Source organism: Silene latifolia, chromosome 9 (assembly GCF_048544455.1).
Source record: "Silene latifolia isolate original U9 population chromosome 9, ASM4854445v1, whole genome shotgun sequence".
In the NCBI taxonomy this organism is placed as follows: Eukaryota; Viridiplantae; Streptophyta; class Magnoliopsida; order Caryophyllales; family Caryophyllaceae; genus Silene; species Silene latifolia.
This window is the reverse complement of record NC_133534.1, coordinates 121,982,842-122,002,509: the sequence shown is the minus strand read 5'-3', so window position 1 is coordinate 122,002,509 and position 19,668 is coordinate 121,982,842. Positions and strand designations below refer to the sequence as shown.

At 37.8% G+C, this 19,668-nt stretch overlaps 1 protein-coding gene across 1 annotated transcript in view; it reads right to left on the bottom strand.

The window, feature by feature from the left end:
• LOC141601537 (uncharacterized) overlaps positions 1-19,668 on the bottom strand; it is a 40,235-nt gene that overhangs the window by 5,190 nt on the left and 15,377 nt on the right. The gene's annotated exons all lie outside the window — the stretch shown is intronic.

Below are 19,668 nucleotides of genomic sequence, written 5' to 3'. Positions count from 1 at the left end.
TGGGATTTGTATGTGCATCGACATTAGCTCTGAGTTATTCATTCACTATTTTTATGTTGACTTTTGTATGGTGTTAGTGCTTTGCTTAGGGACAAGCAAAGAGTTGGTTTGGGGGAGTTTGATGTATCACTTTTATATACACTTTTATGACTCCTTTTATGATGGTTTTGACACGGTTTCCGTGCTTATTATGTTATTTATATGCCTTTTATAGTGAAATGTCGATACTGCCGCTACTTTGTGTTTTAATGCAGAAATGACGCATTACGAGGTGAATCAAGTAAAGATGAGCATTGCGGATATGGCATAGCGGAATACACGAGGCATGGCACTGGAAACAAGGAGACTTGAAGATAAAAAGTGAAGTTAAGACGAAGATAAGCTGAGGAGACAAAATCCTCGATCGAGTAACATCAGGCTCGATCGAGTGAAGTGTCCTCAATCGAGTAGCATTAGGCTCGATCGAGGATCCTTTGTGCTGAGATCTTTTCCAAATTTTCCTAAAACACGTCTTATTTGTACTATATATTCTAAACTCGTGAGAATTATTAGAGGACGCTTTTATAATATTCTGCACTCGAAAATACTCTTAGTTTAGACGGCTAGCATACGTTGAGATCTACAATCTTTCCTCATTAATTGTTAAGGTACTTTAATCGTTCTTCGTTAATTATTAATCAAGTTTATGCTATTATTCCTTTGTTCTAGTTTTATGTCTTTAATTATGCTTTCATAAATCTTTATTGTTGTTAATCTTATTAGTATAAGTGGCTAAACCTTTCATCTAGGGTAAAGAGGATCTAGGTTGATTAGAAAGGGGGTTATGAATTAATTGTTAGTAATATCGTATAAACTATCGTTTGATTGTTGTTCTTATTCTAGTTATTTGATTTAAGGCCTGAATCTATAATTAGTGTAACGAATTAATACTTTCACCGACTGGGTTAGGATTAATATAGGTTGCGATAATCAGATAGGTTGTGTTTAATTACAGCGATTGCATGTTAAACTGAATCTAAAGGGCATAATAGAATTAATCAATCTTGTAACCTTAGATAGTTTGAGTGACTTAACAATTGATTAAGATATACCCCCGTATAATTGACCTAGCGAACCGGCGGCCTAGACTTCTTAATATCATTGTTTATCATACTTATTTCACTTGCAATTAGTTGTTAGAAAACAAACCAAACAAATCCACAAGAAAATCGGTTACTCTAAGACGATCTAAATATTAGCAAACTGAATATTACCGCCTCCCTGTGGATTCGATACTTGTCTTACCACTAGCTATTTTGTTAGTACTGGGATAGGATTTATTTGATTAAGGTGATACGACTTCAGCCTTATCAGAAGTACTTTTTCTATCTACGAAGCATCCTTCATAATCTGCATCCGAATACCCTTTCAGATCAAAACTATCAAACATAGGATAAACAGATAAAGTTTACTTGTTCCAATTAAATAACGAAGCACACATTTTGTAATACCCCTTATATTCTAGGGTTATAGGACCCTTTTTGTATGTATAAGTACAAGGTAGATTATGAAAGACTAATAGGAAGCTTGAGCAAATGTGTCATACCTGAAAATGTGATTGGTTGTTTTAGGGGCATTTTGAAACGGTCCTATCTAAAGTTGTAAAGTTTCGATGATGGAGATTCAAATTGTAGGTGAAAGCTTATTGTCTTAGCTTTCCAACGCATCAATTCATTAAATGCTACTTATAACAACAAAGACATGATAACAACAACAGATATGCAAACCTATTTATCAACTATCATCAACTCATTGATTCGCCTAAATCCTAGCAAGGAAATTAGCTACTCATAATAATTATAATGAAATTAACAATAACAATAGCGATAATTAATAATAACATAATAATAAGAGAGAAGAAACAAAATATCATAAACTAAATTAACAAAGAGATTAAAGGAAGAGAAATTAAGGGAATTAGAGATACAAAGGGATAAAGAATTAATACTAGAATTAAGAGAAGGGAAGATAAATTACAGAGTTTAAGATCCGAAAAATAGGAGAAGAGAACTACGCAATACTAATCTGCTCTAATCTACTGCCAATCGTGGAAAATAATAATGAATCCCCCCCTAATATGACCTAATTATCTCTTAAATAGGAGAGATACTTATTATAAGATAAAAATAAGATAGGATAAAATAGATCTCGACTAAATAAGCGTTGCGTTAGACTTGGTTTTACTCGATCGACCAACATAAAGTTAGTCGATCGAGAGATATCTTCCCCAAAAGCTCTCGATCAAATACTAACGCACTCGATCGAATATAGTAAGAATCAAAGTAGTCGATCGAGTAAGTGAATTACTTGATCGAGCATATAAAGTACTCGATCGAGCATATAAAGTACTCGATCGAGTGGTCTCAGCGCGTAATTCCTGCTTCGCGCACTGAATTTCAAATGGCCGCCATTTCTTCGTTACTTGTCCGAATCAAGCAATTTTCATGGCGTTGGAAAGCTAAGGGGATAAGCTTTTATCTCCAATTTTATTTACCTGATTATCATTTGTATAACTCGAGATAGGGCCCTTCAAAGTAGGTACTGGTTATATGAAGCTCTTCCTTTGCTCGCCTAGCTACCTTACTTCTATGCGCATCATAAATTAGTAGTTTCCAAGCTTTGACTCAACTCATCTCCAAAATGTATACAAAAGGACAGGTTTTAAGCTTGATTATACTCTTCTCCGGTTCATACCTACAAATAATACAAGACAAACCAAAGTAGACTATTCGGGGGACATTTATAGCTAAACACTACACAAAATACATTAGAAATGCGTGAAAATACGGTACAAAAAGTCTATATAAAATGCACGCATCACTTTCAAATTGTTCTAACCCATCTTGCATTGCAACTATCCAATCGGAATCGGTTAGTGCAACTTTGATATAGTTAGGTTGAATCATTGAAAGGAACGAATTTAAAATGCACATATTATTTTTAACTGACTTACGTTTTTGTACTCCAGCATTAGGATTACTAATGATAGCACTTAATGGATGAGAGCTTTGGTATTTCCATTTCTTTGATGTAGATGGAATATTGGTGACATTCTGATCTGAGGAGACGTTGTCCTCGGGTGAGGTTACGTTCCCCTCACTCAAGGTAACGGTACCCTTGGTTGAGGTTACGGTATCCTCAGACGTTCCCCCTAAATTCAAGCTAGAGTTTCGTGCTGAATCGTTAATAACTTCATTTCCCAAAGAGTCTTTAGAGGATTCTTTAGATTTAGAGGGTATAGATGAGTCAACATTGGCTCATGCTTGATTCGTTACTTCATTTTCTTTGTGCGTGTTCTCGGCATTTGTGTAATACTCCGTATTTGATAATTATATAATAATGATAATATGTTATTTATACGAGTTATGTTGAGACGGAATAATAATGATTATAATAATAAGTAAAAATAATAATAATACATTATACATGTATTATATACTCCCACCATACATATACATACTACCCTTATCCACCCTTATCCATTTGAAATCTCATAAAATCCAACATCAAATTACAAGAGAGAAAAAGGGAGAAAAGAGAGATTAGAAGAACAAGGGAGATTCCATCACCTCGCCTCGATATCATAAGGTAATACCGTCTTTTATCTTAATTAATTTATATCATCGACCCGCCTTGACCCCGACTCACCTTTGGCCGTGTTTGACCACCCATTTGACCGCCATTGACCACCTAAATAAGGGTTTGGTCGTGCCTTTAAAGGGGTTAAATTGTTATTATAGCTGTTTTGTGCGACGGTCTTAAGACGAGTTGTTGACCCACTATTCGTGGCTGTTTTGGGCGGACCTTGGGTGGGTTGAGTCGAGGGAACTGAGGAGGTAATAGTGGTGGTCTTGGGTTGTGGGTAGGGTGGCTGTGGTGGCCGGGATCTGGGGTAGAAAGAAGGGTGTACGGGCGCGGGTTAGGGCATGTGTCGAGTTGTTGTTGTTGTGGCTAGTGTCGTGTGTCTGGTGGTTGTTGTGGAGGGTCGGTGCCGACTAAGGTTGGGGGTCAAGGTGGGGGTGTTGGTGAGGTCGGTCGTGGCCGGTGGTGGCCATGGTTAGTGGTTTGTGTGGTGAAAGTGGAAGGGTGTCAGGTGTAGGGGTTGTTGTGGTTATCATTCTTGTGGGTCGTGGCTGCTGCCAGCCGTGGTCCACCGTGGCTGGTGGTGGTGGATGGTTAAGTCGAGTTTTTGGTTAATTAATAAGACGGGTTTTATTTAATTAAGTTAAGTCATATCTATTTAGTCGTATACGTATTAGTATAATGTATTAATATATTAATATATTGATACGTATTGGTATATATATATTAGTATATTTATATGTATTGGTATACGTACTGGATTAGTATATTTATACATATTTGTATTATTAGATGAGTATATTTATACGTATTCGTATTATTATCGTATTTTAGGAAATGTGTTTTATGAGACGGTTTTACGAGACGGATCTAGCTCGTGTGATGGATTGCTTATGCGGATTTGCTGTGAGGTTATGACCAGGTTGTTTGGATAGTACGCGGGAGACGGGACAAGCTTGATGATATCACGAGATGAGTCTAGTTGGCTAGAAGAGTATAGATATCACGAGTTGTATTTTATTTATTCATTTGTTTACGTTTATGTAATTCATTAAACATTACATTAACAAAATGTTCTTGATTGGAGTTTTGAAACACTACCTCGAGAAACAGAGATGGTAACGCTCCAATTATCTTGGCCGGATAATCGGGGTGTTACAAAGTGGTATCAGAGCGACGATTTTGGAACTCAAACCAATGAACCAAAATGAATCTAGGAGAGTCTAATTAAAATGAACCCGACATGAGTACAATAGGAGATCGGTTTTGGATGGGTAGGCGCCCTCATGCCAAAGCTAGTGCCTATCATCTCAGTTGGTCACTACGTGGGTGGTTATGAGTCGGGAAATGTGAAATGTTGCATGATTATATGCGTGATATGAATTTTGTTTAGCATCTTACATGATTTACTTACTCAAATGAAAAGTTGTGTGATTACATGTAGTTTTGATCATGGTTAAGTACCTTGTATGATATCTTGGTCCATTTGATGCATGATAATATGTAAAATGTGGTGTGAATACGTGTGTGTTATTACTCGTTATAAGTTATCGTATGATAGACTCGTTTGTGTAGAGTATAATAGCATGTGATAAATGGATAAGTAGACTCATGTGAGTAGTTTATCGTAGATATGATTGGTGTATGTTGATATGTAGGACGGTAGTCCCGAGTCTTGGCACGTAGATATCGTATGCGTATTTGAGCTTGCTACTGTCGTTGTTATAGCATGAATGATGATGGTTAGTGGTAGAATAGTTATGAATTTGGGAGTAATGTACCAAATATAGTGAGTGTGATGCCAAACCCAATCGAGTAGAGTAGTACTCGAGCGTGCTGACCAGTCATTCGACCGAGTAGATGAGTCACTCGGCTGAATGGACAGTTTACTCGACCGAGTGGACCTGTCACTCGACCGAGTGGGCAAATTTAAGAAATTGGAAAACTTCTGGAAGGATTCCACTCGATCGAGTAACCTGTCACTAGACCGAGTGGAGCGGCACTCGACCGAGTGGGTTTGTTTAGGTGACAAATTCGTATGAAATTTGCTTTTTCTGCCTTATCTTTTCATTTCTACCTCGAACCTCGTAACTTCGGCATCGATTTACCTTAAAATAATTCAAAATTTTCATATTGTGATTTAATGTTTCAATTACACCTAGCTAGTCCACTTTTCTTGAGCCATTTTCTCAAATTTCGACCATGTAGTTGAACTCATCTTCTTCATGTTGCAAATTGAAATGATTTTTTTTTATATACACATGTTTATTCAAGGTTTTATTAAATAATTGCATGACTTGTTCAATTTCATAGTAATGATGGATTTTCTATATCATTAGAGTGGTCAAAAATCGGATTTTTTTCGATAAATTTTTTTTCTTTCCCACCATGGATGAACTTAGAAACTTGTTCTTTTGAATCGATGATCAAATTTTCGTGTTTGTTGTTGGGTCATATTGAACAAGAAAGGCTTGACACTTGTTAATGCCGAATTTTGTCTTGTGTATAAAAATTTCATCTTGAAAGTTTACCTTAATCTTTGATTTTTCTAGTTGGAACTTGTTTTAATCACTTTACAAAGACTACTATCATCCCTAGTAGTGTCGTACCTTGTCTTGAAAACGAGGATTTCATCGTAAATTTTAGCCTAAAATTTTGAACCAAGTGAGGAGTATGAACAATTTTGATTTTACCCAAATATGGTTTAAATGGTATTGTAAAACTATAATAGTATTTTGAGATTTTGCTCTAAAATGGTGTGAATCAAAATTTCCCGCCTTAATGGTTGACAAATTTTCCGAAAATGTTGAGAAAATATAAATAAGCTTAGATTTTTTGCTCGTGACGTACTTCGTTTATTCCTTATTATTCTAATCTTCGATTGCAACGTTTTGTGGAGTCGTGCATAAGAAGTTTCTCCGTCTTAAAAATGTATTTTCGAAAAAGAATGGTATACCTACCCGAATTTCAACTTTTCTAAGTTATATTTTGCACCAATCTAATAGTAATATTTTAAACTTGGCCTATAACGACATGTACCATCCTATGACGGATTACTCCGTATTAAAGTTTTCGAGGAATTTGAAACAAATGACCCTTATATTAAAGTTTTAATATAGCATTTCGTATTCTGTAAAGTTTGAGTAAAATTTCATTAGAGTTGAGTTTTGAAGTTGCATCGTTTTCCAAAGTTCATCCTATTTCAAGTGTGCTATTAGGGCAATTTTAAGGTGTCGTCATGGATTTCCTATCCCTCCGTGTTATTTGGTTTCCTATCGTTTCCATATCCGTTCTAGCTTGTTTTAATTCCTATCATCCTTATCCGTTGAGTTAACCCGGGATATCCGGGCATAGAGTTGCGTGTGACCCAAAAGGCTGTTTTCTCACCTTAGTCTTAGGCGTATGTTTCCGATAAGATGAGTGAATTTGGACATAGTCATAAGTTTGATAATTTGGGGACACTAGAACGGTAGTTAGCCCATGTGATGCTTTGAGTATGGTGAATTGATCATGAGAGACAACTTACAAATGATGAGTGGAATACAACCAGAATTTGGATTCTTAGCGGTGGTGCGGACACATAGATAGTGAACGCAATTCGAGGACATGTGAGGATGCACTTTTTTAGCACTACCCAGATGTTTTGGTTAGCATATGGTTGAGTTAGAACTTGTGAAATGATGAGGGATTAGTTGCGGTAATCTGAGAGTTGAAAGATGAGTGATAGTATGAATGGTAAAAGTAGTTTGACGGTGTGAAATTTGCTTTAGGGAATGATGTGAGTTGAATAAATGGTGATAAGAATTAGGAATATGGAATGCTACATATAGAGTACTAGAGCAAGAGATGAGTTGGAAATTTTGTAAGTGGCAACCGACATTCAATGAGGAATTATTGTAATTTTCGAGTTAATCCGTGTGAGGTGACCTAATTATGGATGAGTCGAGTTCTAATAATCGGGGCATACACAATTGTGAATTTGGTATAACCAAGTTTGGTTTTGCAGCCATGAGAGTAAGACAGAGGTATAATGTAACCGTTAACCTAAGTGCATAGACATGACACGTCAAAGTGGTTGTGGCGGACTCCGACCCTGACAGTGGTAGTATCGAATTTGTTTGTAGAATTTCCTCCCAAACGTTATTGTAAAAATGGCCACGGTGTACATCGTGATTCTGTTGTAATGCTTGAACAAGTGATGATGTTGTTATTATTCCTTAAGAGTGATGAGTAATTGGGCTGTGTCCATGAATTAGTGTAAGGTGTTGTATCTGCCGATGTGACTAGAGTGTCGAACTACGGTGCAGTTGTTGGCAATGAAATAGTATGGTTGTATTGGTAGTATGCCTTGGATGTTTTATCTAAGCTGTGTAGTAATAATGGCCATAAAGCAAATAACTGTGTTTGATTCGGTTGTTTAATTGTATATGAGTCACCATCGGGATTTATTACCATTTGTGCGATGAAATGGGAAGTTTGGAACCAAGTTGCGAATGAAAACATTTTGCCCCAGATGACACTCGACTGAGTGTACCATGCACTCGACCGAGTGGTCTCCTACTCGGCTGAGTGGCCTTCTAAACTCGGCCGAGTGGACTGCTTGACCCTTGTTTTATGGATATTTGACCAAATATTGAGCATGTACCCTTGTTTCGCGGTTTATATTAGTTGACTTGAGTTGGATGACTGATACATGCATTTTATATAGTCTTATTAGCCTATTTTATGCACGTATTTCTATGCTTTTATCGTGGTTTTATGCTACGAAATGCCCCGAATATGCTACTTTGGTGTATTTTGTCTTAATTGCAGGAATGGACCATAAAGTAGTGAAATCAAGCCATTTACCGCTCGTTCTGCATGCATTTGGAGGAAGAGTAGATTTGAAGCGGGAATTATAGCTGTCTTGGGATGCGTGATGCCATTTCGAGAGCTAAAAGGACAAGTCAAAAGTCAAACTAACGTCATTTTGAGCTGCTGAAGTTAGTTATCACTCGATCGAGGACATTTCTAGTCGATCGAGTGGTTTTAGGTCTAATAAACAGTCGATCGAGCACTTTAGTCATTCGATCGACCAGTTCCATAATAGCATTTACTCGATCGAGCACTATTCTTGGTCGATCGAGCAGTTTTTGGCTGAGTTTGCTCGATCGAGTGGTTTTATTCCACTCGATCGAGTGGTTTATCCTTGGGCTGGGCTTTTTTAGCTTATTTTCGTCATTAGGTTAATTAATAATCCTATTTTCTTATAAATAGGAAGATTAGGACGTCATTTAGAGGTGCTTCTCACTTCTCTCTTCTCTTCTCCTCTCTGATTTTACCATACACTGTTACTTTGCTACTGTTACTTTCATTCCGGATTTATTTCAGTAATTACTTCTTTTCCTTTCTTTTCCTCTTTAATTTATGTTTATGTTTATTGTTCTTTCTCTCTTCCTTGCTCCTTATTTAATTATTTCTAGCTAAATACCTATGCTAGGATTAGGTGATTCTATAGACCGATGTTAATTGCTAATTAGGTTATTAGATCTGTCGTTGTAATTATGTCTATGTTGTTAATCGCTGCTTTAACTGTATCCTGCTAGTTGAGTCGACACAATTAGCATTTTAATATCGGTAAACCTTGACCTGGACCGAAAGGTTGGAAGGGGTGAGACCTGCAGTGAACAATAGGATGCTTTAGTGAGGGCGAAAGTTAAGCTAATAGCATTTTAGGGCGAATTGAGACCGAAAGGAGATATTCGTTGCCCCTTAGACTGAGACATCGACTGATCTATGACCTTAGCTGTGATTGACTGACGTTTATTGATGACCCGAAATCCTAGTTCCCTTCTCTTACTGTTAATTTCTCTCTTTTAATCTCTTAATAGTTTAGTAAAATAATTTAAACCCCATTTCTGTGACATTCTGACAGACTGAGTTAAACAGATAATTAGCAAAATAGCCTCCCTGTGGAGATCGACCCTACTTACCGCTGACTTCTGTTAGTAGTACTTAGGTATTTTATTTTTGGTACATAAACGACCAATTGGGAGAGGAAAGATTCTTGGGGTTGTGGTAGTTACTATGATGTCACTCCTCGACCACAACCGTTGCTGCAACAAGGCTATCAACAGCCATGTTATTTGTTTCCACCGCAACCAACCCCTTCACCTGCTAGGAAAGATGAGGTGGAAGAACTGAAGTCAACAATATTGGCACTTGCACTACAGTGTCATAATTCTAGTGCGGAATTTGATAGCCGTATAAAGAAGCTAGGGGCTCGGTGTGATCAATTAATTACCGAGCAAGAGCAATGTGAGACGGTGTATGCTATCAACACCGACATCATTCCGTCTTATGAAGAACCCGTGTCGCCCAATGCTGAGAATGATTTCTATGACTCGGATGACGAATTTCTATCGTATTTCAAGAGTTTATGCGAAGATTTTAGCCCTGTACAGGAGGAATCACTCGATCGAGTGACTAACATTAGTCGATCGAGTGAATTTCCAGGAGAAAGTGCTCGATCGAGTGATATTTCTACTCGATCGAGTGGAAATCAGGAGGAAAGTGGTCGATCGAGTAGTAAATCCTCTCGATCGAGTGAGTTGGCCATTGAGAGCTTTGATTCGTCACTTGGGTTTGTTTTGGGTGACGAGTTTGATGATGATAACGGTTACGGTGAACCTTCCTTGTTCACAGCCGAGTCGGATACACTTGAAGCTGCGATTTACGGGATGGATTCCACTGAAGAGGTTGATGAAGAAGCAGCTGAGACGGTAATTGCCCCTAGCACGGATGAGCCGACAATAGATGATGAGGAAACTACTCGATCGAGTAGTATTACTGTTCGGTCACTTCCTTATCCACAACGATTGCTGCCACACCGTAGATTTCTGGACCGCATACGAGCTTTCAATGTCGCTGCTCATTACGATGAGATGATCACTCAGGTACCTACTTATGCTAATTTTATTTCTCAAATTGATTGGTCTGAGAGGGATGCCAATGAGACGATAATGAATGTAGCTATGACTGAAGAGTGTAGCACACTTCTTCGGAATGGGACCCCCCTTAATATGTCTGATCCAAGTCGTTTTCCTATTCCGTGTTCTATAGGGACCCATTCGTTTGATAATGCTTTTATGTGACCTCGATTCTAGTGTCAACATTTTACCTTTGTCGCTGGCATTGAAATTGAAACTGACTAAGTTTACGCGCGCTAGAACGACTATCCAGTTGGCTAATTACTCTTATGTACGGGTCAAAGGAGCTTTACATGACGTACCTGTTAGGATCGGGAATTTCTATATTCCCGCAGATTTCATTGTCTTAAACATACCCGAAGACCGCAATGTTCCCATTATTTTGGGACGACCATTTCTGTGCACTGCTGATGTGACCATAATTAGCGCACATTTAGTCCCCTAATTGAGCCTATTTTGCATACTATTATAACATTCTATGGCCATTTTATCCGTCAAAACCTTCCTATTTGCTTTTCTACCGCATTTCATATGTTTTGTAGAAAAGAAGATAATAAGGCGGAAATTCCCGTCTTTTGTGCATATTTGGAAGCCATTTGATGATATTAGATGGACTAGTATGAAGAGGAGGCAAGAATGATGACCAATGATGTAGGAATAAAGAGTATAAAGAAGGGTCATAAGGTTTAAAGCAAGGAGGAAAAGCAAGGAAGGCATTGCATGAAGAAATCGCTCGAAACCCGAACCAAGAGTTGCTCCTTTGGCTCTAAAAGTATGCTAGATGGAACGGCGTCGAAAAAACAAGTGATCTAGGCTTTTGAATCACTCCAATAGGAGTCCGGATGAGGAAATAACGTCCGTTTTACAATCCGAGCTCAAGATACAGCTCAACCCGCTCGGGTCAATTTCAACCCGCTCGGGTCAATTTCAACCCGCTCGGGTTGAGGCTCAGGACGCCCGGATTTCGCTCGGGACGGGCGTATTCCTGGACAGGAGACTTTTTCCTTGCTACGAGAACTACAATCAGCCCGTCTTCACCCTTGACGCCCGTGATTCTTCAAGCTACGAAAAGAGAAGCCCTTCTCTCCAAAAATACCGGCTTCTCCTTGCTCAACTTAAAAAGTGTAATTACTAGTTTAGCCCTTAGTTAACCCTAATGCATCCTCCCTAATTTTCACTATAAATACCCCATTAGTCTAATTAGAGGAGCATGTTCTTCTTATCAATAATTAGAGTAGTTAATATCAATAAAATCTCTCTTTAGTTTTGTAATCAACAATTAATCAAGTTCTAATACAAGTTTTAGTTCTTTAATCTCTCTCTTGTTCATCCTTTATTTTGGGTAATTGAAGATTATTTGGGTTATTATTGGGAGATTGACAACCTCTCAATCAAACATCAAGTACTTCTATTATTCTTGCTTTGTTATTGGAATCATTAGTAGGTATAATCTCTTAATCTCTTTTTAATTATTGCTAATTACTTTTATTTGTTCATCATGTTTCACTTTGTTAGTATGATTGACAACCTTGCTAGCATGTTCAATATGATGATGAGTGAGTAGTCTCTTAGCTAGGGTTAATGGGTGATTAGGGGAAACCAACATAGGGAATGATTCATGCTTAAATAAATATGCTTTCATGTTTTATTTGCTTGCTTGTTTTGATCTCAACTCATGCACATGTTATGTTTGATGAAATGCTAAGCCTATGAATCCTTGCATTTACTATCATCTCCTATCTTTTCAATGAGACTTGTAAGACATAACCCAACTCGAGTCTCATTAGACCATGCATGTTGTTGAGTAGGGAAGATTAAGTCGACTTGTAGGTGTTGTACAATCTAATCGATTCGGCTCCGGGACCCAAACTTTCCTAGGATTGTAAGATATAACCCAACTCAATCCATCACAACAATAATTGCTTGCTTATAATTTGAGAACATGTTTGTATGATCATATCCCATGATTCCCCTATAATCCCATGACACCCTAGTGCTTTTTAATCAATTGTTTACATCTTTCCTTTTGTTGCTTGTTTATTGCCTTTATTAGCTTAGAATCATCAACCCATTATAATTGTGACAACCCCAAGCATAACCATAATTAGATTGAATAATTTGAGTAACCACCGTCCCATGGATCGACCTCGACTTACCACTAGCTAGTTGTATGTTGAGTTTTATAAATGTGTTTGATTGGATGAGCGACGACATCACCCACATCAAAATGGCGCCGTTGCCGGGGACGGTGTTGTTTATTTGAATTGTTCTTTTGTCTAGTTTTAGTTGTGCTTCTTCTTGAGGAATTTTGGTTCCTTGGGAATTTATTTCTTGTACTTGTTCTTTTTCACATGCTCAACATGTCTACATTCACTTTTTGGCAATATGAAAATGAATCATTTGATAAATATGTTGCAAGATTTGAAGATTATATGACTCATGCTTGGCATCATGTTTTTACTATTTCAAATTATGAAGCATGTTGTGTTGTTTATAATGGCATGAACCTTGAAACCCGCAACTTGGCATTTCACTTGAGTGGTGGTAGGATATGTGAGATGAGTTGTGAGGAATTTTGGGAATTTGTTGAGTTCATGACCACCCATTGTCTTAAGCAAACTATACATGACATCTTTGAGAATGCCAAGGAAGGTATGGAAGTGATAAAAGCCACATTTCAAAAATTCATTGAGGAAAACTATGATGAAAATGAGATTTGTGAGGATGAGAAACCTTCCTATAACCTTGAGTCAACCCACTTTGTCCACAAAATTACCCCACCTTGGGAAGATGGAGTGCTAGATGAGGAGAGTGATGATGAGGAGGAGTACATTCTTGATTGTGAAACTAATGCTTGGATGCCGTCATCCTACTCTTCTTGTGCTTCAATCAAATCAACCTCCATGGAATTTGATGTTAATGGGCAAAGTGAGAATGATATGGATGTGAGCTTGAGTGAAAACTCACCCTTTGAGGATGACATATTTGAGGGAGACAATTGTGTTGAACTTGGTGAGCCTTGTTACGACAACCCCTTTGATAATGGACCTTGTTGGGATGAGGAATTTGATGAGGACATTTGGGAACCTCAAATAGACACCTTTGAAATCACCTTAAAAGATAATGAGAGTACTTGCATCGAATGTGGTGATTTTGACTATTTGGAGGATGAATTGCCAACCAACTACCCATTTCATGGTTCTACCATCCATAATTTCTCTTATGATTTTTGTCATGATGCTCTTGATATGCTTGTTCGGTCTTTTACTTGGGCATTTTTCAATTGCATAATCTTGTGTTGCTATGCATGCCTATTCATGTCCCACTCCCAAGAATTTGACCGACTTCTACGTGCTTTGAGTGCTAGTGATAATTTTCTATGAAATTGTTAATTGATAGTCCTTGGTTTGATGGAGTTCCTCAATAACCATTAATTTGTTTATATGCATTTAGTGTAGTTTTGCATTCATTTAATTGCATGAGAGATGAAAGGGAGGGATCTCATATTTTTAATTGAGTTTTTGAAGGAAATTCATAAAAATGAGAAGATGAAAAATGTCAAGAAATGAAGAAAATGGAAAAATTGGGCTTATGAGTAAGTGTGTTATCAAGGGAAAGGTGTTGAGCCATAATTTCAAAAAAAGACGCCCATCCCGAGATAAATCCGGGCGGGTTGAAGGCCAAGAAAAGAAGAAAAATTCCCTACCCAAGAATCCAGGCGGATTTTAAGAAATACGCCCTTCTTTTTGTCGTCAACCCGAGCGGGTTGAAATCATCTGGAGCGGGTTCACTACCAACCCGAGCGGGTTGAGTTTATCTGGAGCGGGTTGACCCTGGAATTCCTCATTTTCTCTCATTTGGCTCGTGTTATGGCTATATATGCTTCATATCTACCATCTTCATCTCCTACAATGATTGTAAGAACCCTTTTCTTTCCCTATCTCTCATGTATAGTTGCATTTATGTATTTGACTCATGATTAAACCCCTTTCTTCCTACATTAGAAATAGTGTTTAAAATCGGTTTGGAGAGGTTAAATCATGAAGCGACATACATATATCATATATTTTAGGCTTGCATTTGTATTATATTTCATATTGCATTTACATTAGTTAGTTCATATAGTATAGTTTGCATTGTAATATATCTCACATGATTAGATTAGCTTGCATTGTATTTATGATTCATATAGATAGTTGCATATAGATTAGAATTCATGCATAGTTACTAATGGCCAAACCTATTCATTTCTACACTAGAAATAGTGTTTAAATCGGTTTGGGGAGGTTTGATAATAGGTGACCATTGTCTACTAGAAAACATGCATCATCTAGTGTAGATTGCATTCACTTGTTATATATGTCATATAGAATTGCATTTAGTTAGAGCATGCATTCATTCATATCATATCATTGCATTTGTACTTTATTTCAAAATAATCAAAAAATTCAAAAACATGTTTTCCTTTTTATCCCTACTCCTACATGTACATTGAGGACAATGTCCAAAATAAAGTGGGGGATGGGAATTTATATTCCAAAAATGCATAAAAATTGAAAAATTTCGAAAAATCACAAAAATATGTCTTTTAATTTCACTAAAACACAAACCATAAAAATTTGAAAAATTGAAAAAAATCAAAAACATGTTCATTTCCTTTGTAGTATAGGTTTGTATATATTGTTTTGTATATATTGTGTTTGTCCATCCTTTTTCACATTGATTGACTACGCCACATCCGAGACATGAGGATATTGAAGACCGCATGGTATGATCTTTCCAATCTCCTTTTTCCTCTTTATGTTAATGACTATGTGGCTTTATTTTGATTGATGCGGTATAAACAATGTGAACTTAGGACTTGCATTTAGTTTATATGGCATATTAGTTGGTAGAATCATATGCATTAGGATGTATATATGTTAGTTGCATCATGGCATGTAGTTGCATGTTAGAAACAATTTTGTGAAACCGTCTACTTGGGAAGCTTGACAAGTGTATATAGGCCCTAGTAGATGCTTTTTCTTCTTAAGACTTTGCTTGTTAGAATACTTGTAAAACACCCTAGGACGTGTCATGCTAGTATCCTTTGACCCATGGATTAAGGCCTAGTCAAGAGTACCTTGTGGTGTGATAAATCCTTGGCTACCGTTTATTCCAAGGTGACCCTTGAAACCATGCATCCATCATTCATCCATGTTCTACCATACATTTTGTCATCAAAGGGAATGGGCACCAAAAGAAATCAATTTGAGTTCAATGAAATGAAAAGTGAAAGAAAGTTTGCAAAAATGCATCAAATGAAAAGAGGAGCAAAAATAGAACTCCTAAGCTTCAAATACAAGGCACCCTCGTTACTAATTGGGGTGACTTTGAAAATGTTCAAAAATAAATGCAAAGAAAGTTTGAAAGTTGTCAAGTGTTGAAATTGCCAAAAATCAAAAAGAAATGGCAAAGAAAGTGTTCTCAAATGTTATATGCCATAAGAAATTGGGGGAAAAACAAAAACAAAGCAAACTCCCAAATGAAACTCAAATAATATCGATCCCTTTATCCATCGTATCCATTTTTGTGCATGGTAGAGAGGGGACGACCCTTCTTCTTGTCTAGGCAAGAGGGGGAATTCCGCGATCCTCCAGTGTTTCTAACACCATAGGGAGTCTACTCTTGACAAAAGCATTTAACGATTGAGGACAAAGGTACCCTAGCTTGACACATTTTGGAGGTGATTTATTGGTATCCTTCTAGGCTTAGTAGTTTGAACAAATTGCATCTATGAAGGAGTGTGTACCCTTGAATTGCTTCCCTTGTAGATAATTTCCGCCACATAGATGAGGAAAGTGGCTATTCTTTTGTAGATGCATCCATTATTTGATTTTGTGTGCTTAATGTTTGGATGTGTCGCCATTTTGACAAGACCCACCTTGCCTTGCAAGAAGGCATCCTACCTCATACTTGTCTTGTTGTGAGTTGAAGGGGCGGAGTGAGACCCGCTAATTGTCTCATATCGGCTATGTTATTAGGTTAGTTTAAATAAAGGTCTAGTTTTAGTCACCTCTTTACTCGGGACGAGTAAAGGTTCGGTTTGGGGATATTTGATGTGACCATAATTAGCGCACATTTAGTCCCCTAATTGAGCCTATTTTGCATACTATTATAACATTCTATGGCCATTTTATCCGTCAAAACCTTCCTATTTGCTTTTCTACCGCATTTCATATGTTTTGTAGAAAAGAAGATAATAAGGCGGAAATTCCCGTCTTTTGTGCATATTTGGAAGCCATTTGATGATATTAGATGGACTAGTATGAAGAGGAGGCAAGAATGATGACCAATGATGTAGGAATAAAGAGTATAAAGAAGGGTCATAAGGTTTAAAGCAAGGAGGAAAAGCAAGGAAGGCATTGCATGAAGAAATCGCTCGAAACCCGAACCAAGAGTTGCTCCTTTGGCTCTGAAAGTAATCTAGATGGAACGGCGTCGAAAAAACAAGTGATCTAGGCTTTTGAATCACTCCAATAGGAGTCCGGATGAGGAAATAACGTCCGTTTTACAATCCGAGCTCAAGATACAGCTCAACCCGCTCGGGTCAATTTCAACCCGCTCGGGTTGAGGCTCAGGACGCCTGGATTTCGCTCGGGACGGGCGTATTCCTGGACAGGAGACTTTTTCCTTGCTACGAGAACTACAATCAGCCCGTCTTCACCCTTGGACGCCCAGATTCTTCAAGCTACGAAAAGAGAAGCCCTTCTCTCCAAAAATACCGGCTTCTCCTTGCTCAACTTAAAAAGTGTAATTACTAGTTTAGCCCTTAGTTAACCCTAATGCATCCTCCCTAATTTTCACTATAAATACCCCATTAGTCTAATTAGAGGAGCATGTTCTTCTTATCAATAATTAGAGTAGTTAATATCAATAAAATCTCTCTTTAGTTTTGTAATCAACAATTAATCAAGTTCTAATACAAGTTTTAGTTCTTTAATCTCTCTCTTGTTCATCCTTTATTTTGGGTAATTGAAGATTATTTGGGTTATTATTGGGAGATTGACAACCTCTCAATCAAACATCAAGTACTTCTATTATTCTTGCTTTGTTATTGGAATCATTAGTAGGTATAATCTCTTAATCTCTATTTAATTATTGCTAATTACTTTTATTTGTTCATCATGTTTCACTTTGTTAGTATGATTGACAACCTTGCTAGCATGTTCAATATGATGATGAGTGAGTAGTCTCTTAGCTAGGGTTAATGGGTGATTAGGAGAAACCAACACGGGGAATGATTCATGCTTAAATAAATATGCTTTCATGTTTTATTTGCTTGCTTGTTTTGATCTCAACTCATGCACATGTTATGTTTGATGAAATGCTAAGCCTATGAATCCTTGCATTTACTATCATCTCCTATCTTTTCAATGAGACTTGTAAGACATAACCCAACTCGAGTCTCATTAGACCATGCATGTTGTTGAGTAGGGAAGATTAAGTCGACTTGTAGGTGTTGTACAATCTAATCGATTCGGCTCCGGGACCCAAACTTTCCTAGGATTGTAAGATATAACCCAACTCAATCCATCACAACAATAATTGCTTGCTTATAATTTGAGAACATGTTTGTATGATCATATCCCATGATTCCCCTATAATCCCATGACACCCTAGTGCTTTTTAATCAATTGTTTACATCTTTCCTTTTGTTGCTTGTTTATTGCCTTTATTAGCTTAGAATCATCAACCCATTATAATTGTGACAACCCCAAGCATAACCATAACTAGATTGAATCATTTGAGTAACCACCGTCCCATGGATCGACCTCGACTTACCACTAGCTAGTTGTATGTTGAGTTTTATAAATGTGTTTGATTGGATGAGCGACGACATCACCCACATCAACTGCTGGCACAATTGTTGATGTCGGGGTAGGGACACTTACCTTTCAGGTCGGAGGAGAGGACTTGGTTTTTACTATGTCCGATGACCCTAGGGAATCCATACCTATCATACCTTGCAATGATATTCCCCTTGTAGACTCCGTTGACATTCCGTCTGAGCCGTCTTTTGAGTCACATATTGTCATTGATGTTGTAACACCTCCGCCCCATTCTGGGAGCGAAGTGGAGGGACATTGCTTTGTTTCTCTTTTTACAGGTCTTGACAAGTTCACATACCCGAGAGGCGAGATGGGTGCTCTGAGTCTGGAATCCGGAACTGCCTGGATAGACGACCCAGGAGGAAGTGTTGATAAAGCTACACCGTCTAGGAAGAAGCTGCGTGATGAGACAATAATTTGGGACCCGGATGCTTTGGGAAGTCGTTGTTCTTACATTGCCAAGTCATGGAGGCCGGATGTCCGCTGACGATTCTTTGAAGCTACCGCGTCCGATCGAGGCCTAGTAGTGGGCCAATAATCTGTCTTTGTTGGATGATGAAAAGAAGGTCGAGCCGGACTGATCGAAGCTACCTACGGAGGCAACCCGGCGATTTTATTTTGCATTTTATTTAATTTCAGTTGTAATAAATGGTTTTTATACCATAAACTATTTTAGTATGCTTGTTTAGTTAGTTTGCGGGCTGCTTTTCATTGCATTTTGTAAGAACACGCTGAGGATCACTCGATCGAGTAGTTTTTCTACTTGATCGAGCACTTTTGCTGACAATTCCTTTCGATCGAGCAGATTTTCCACTCGATCGACCACACGCAAAAAGAAAACCACTCGATCGACCTAAATTCCTTTCGATCGAGCGGTTTTGGACGCCCATTCTACTCGATCAGCCACTGTTCGAGTGCTATCGAGTGTTATTGACTTGGATTAGCTTCCTGAGACGGTTTTTCGGGCTTTTAGCAACCTCCCATTTCATGGTCGGTTTGGGGAGGTCCCTTTATTCGCGTCTTGTAAGTTTTTCCGCATTCTACTCCCTTTCTCCTTTAGTTTGCGTTTCCTTTCCATGTTTTGGTACAATGGGGGCATTGTACGGTTTGGTTTGGGGAGGTTATGCATCCATATCTGTGTCTGCATTTTGTTTTTATTGCATTTCTGTTATCACATTTAATTTATGTATGCATTGTCTTTTATTCTT